The sequence below is a fragment of the Octopus sinensis genome, linkage group LG18, assembly GCF_006345805.1.
Source record: "Octopus sinensis linkage group LG18, ASM634580v1, whole genome shotgun sequence".
Classification (NCBI taxonomy): domain Eukaryota; kingdom Metazoa; phylum Mollusca; class Cephalopoda; order Octopoda; family Octopodidae; genus Octopus; species Octopus sinensis.
The window spans coordinates 30,274,460-30,277,473 of NC_043014.1; positions in this window are offsets into that span (position 1 = coordinate 30,274,460).

Genomic DNA, 3,014 nt, shown 5'->3' on the forward strand with positions numbered 1-3,014 from the left:
ACTATTATGGTGATGTCATCTGCATAAGCTGACACAAACATCCCCCATCCTAGTTCATGCAGGACACCCCTCAAAACATCCAGCTTCCATAGCAACGGCTTGAGAGCCAGCACATACAGAAGGGGCAAAAGTGAGCATCCCTGATGAACCAAATGTGTGATATTAAATGATTCCAATAAGTGGCCATTTACTTTGAGCACTGAACAGAAGTCACTGTATATTGCTTGATCCAGCCTCTGAAAATGGAACTGAAACTGGCTGCAATGAGAACAGCCTCTGATGTTTGGTGAATAACCATATTAAAAGCTTTTGACTGATCCAAATTGATTAGGGCCCCACCCATATCAGGTTCCTTATCTACCCTCTCTATGATGTAACATGTAAGGTGGAGGTTGTTGTGGATATATTTGTTTGGGATTCCACATATATGCGCATCACAGTTAGCCTCTTGGTCAAAATCTTGCAATCCACTTTCAGCAGAGTTATGGACCTAAAATGATCTATTTGGTCCCCCTTGTTTGGGTCCTTTCTCAGCAGCACTATCACCATGCCATGGCTCACAGTACTTCTGTTCTGTTGCCAGTTGCAGTAGACATCCACCAAGATATTACTAAACAAGACTGACACGTGAAGATAAAGCTTGAAGAGCAGTCCATCTAGCTCCAGAGACTTCTCTCTTGTGCAGCTAGTCATTGCATCCCATATGTCTTTGGATGTTAATGACATTTCTATCTATATCTATCTATCTATCTATCTATCTATCTATCTATATAAATACACACATACAGTACATGATTAGATAGGCACTTTGAGCAAATGTCTTTCACTATAACTCAGGGCCAACCAAAAGCCTTGTGAGCATATGTATGTAGGTAGGTATGCATGTGTGTGTGTGTGCGTGTGCACGTGCGCATGTGTGTATGTATATGTATGTGTGTATATATACACATGTATATATATATATCTCCCCCCTCCTCATCTAACCCCCCTCTCCCCCCTCCTCACCTACCTTCCCCCCCGACCCCTACTTCTTCAGTCCTTCATCCTTTCACCCCTACTCCCCTTCCCTTCTTCCCTCTTTCTCCCTCCCTCCTTCCCTCTTCCCCTTCCCTCTGCCCCCCTATCTCCCCCTCTCTCTCTCCCCCTTTCCCTCTGCCCCCCCTCTCTCCCCCATTTCCCTCTTTCCTCCTTCCTCCTCCTCCCCTTCCTCCTGCCCTCCCCCTCCCCTCTTCTCCTCTCTCCACACTACACACACGACTTTACACATCACATCATATATGATGTGCCATACTAATACATACACCAACTAATACATACTAATACATACTAATACATACACCAACCCTATACATACACATGTCCAGACCTCTCATACGCACTAATACTCTCTCATACACACACACACACACCCTTATACATACTAATACATACTAATACATACTAATACATACACCAACCCTATACATACACACGTCCAGACCTCTCATACGCACTAATACTCTCTCATACACACACACACACACACACCCTTATACATACTAATACATACTAATACATACACCAACCCTATACATACACACGTCCAGACCTCTCATACGCACTAATACTCTCTCATACACCACACACACACACACACCCTTATACATACTAATACATACTAATACATACTAATACATACACCAACCCTATACATACACACGTCCAGACCTCTCATACGCACTAATACTCTCTCATACACACACACACACACACACACACCCTTATGTTGGAGCAGGTCATTCAACCCTATTATCTCCCCTAATTTCGCTCTCGCGTCTCATGTTTCATCTTTGACTTCTGGCCGAAATCAGATCGCCATGTTGATTCGTTAGTTACTGCACGCATTTTTTTCTCTCCTTCTTTCTGTGTTTTTTTTCTCTGTGTATCTTTCTGCTGAAGAGCGTAGGCTCGAAACGTTAAAGACTTGTTTTATTTATATTTCCTGAGCGCCATACTAATACAATTGTTTGTTTGTTTTCCACCTGCCTTCGTCTTTTGTCTATTTTCATAAAGCTTCCCGTTATATATATATATATATATATATATATATATATCACAGTATTACAATTTTCCCTGGCACATTGTCTTGCAAACTGAAACACTTCAAGCCACTGGTCCTCACGCTGCAAAGCATTGGCAAACTTCTTTCTTTCCACTTCAACCTCAGCTAAATATACCTACTTCCTAGCTTCCCTTCTAGTTGCCTGATATAGCTCCTTACTACCACCACTCTTCCAGTCTTTCCAAGCCTGTTTCTTTGCTCTAATGGCCTTGTCACCTACACTGTTCCACCACCATGTCACCCTAGGTCTGGTTGGGACTTTGCACCAACCACAAATTTGGTCTGTGGCTCTCACTAAGTTGTCTTGTAAGAATTTCCAGTTATCCTCTATGTTACAAGTCTGTAACTCCTCCTCTTTCCTCATGCTTCAGTTAGGATGTCTCTAAATTTCTGACTATTGAAAGGATCTTTAAACTTCCAGATGCTTCTTTTCCAAGCTGGCTTGCTTCTTGGAATCCTTCATGCCTAGAAGTGCCAACCTCTAACTGTGGGGGGAACCTGTGGAAGAGATAGACCCAGTAAGACTTAGGATGAGGTGGTGAAGCATGATCTTCAAATGTGAGGCCTCGCAGAGATGATGATAAGTGACTGAGGCCTTTGATGATACGTTGTGCATGAGAAGACTCGTAAAGCCAAGGGAAATCGTAGTTGTGGCCAATGTTAGTGTTGCGTAACCGGTACCTGTGCTGGTTGCACGTAAAAGCACCCATGTCAGTGGCATATAAAAAAGTACCCATTACACTCTTGGAGTGGTTGGTGTTAGGAAGGGCATCCAGCCATAGAAACCATATCAAACTAGACTGGAACCTGGTGCAGCTCTCCAACTTACCAGTCCCAGTCAAACTATGTAACCCATGCCAGCATGGAAAATGAACATTAAATGATGATGTTGATGATATATATATACACACAC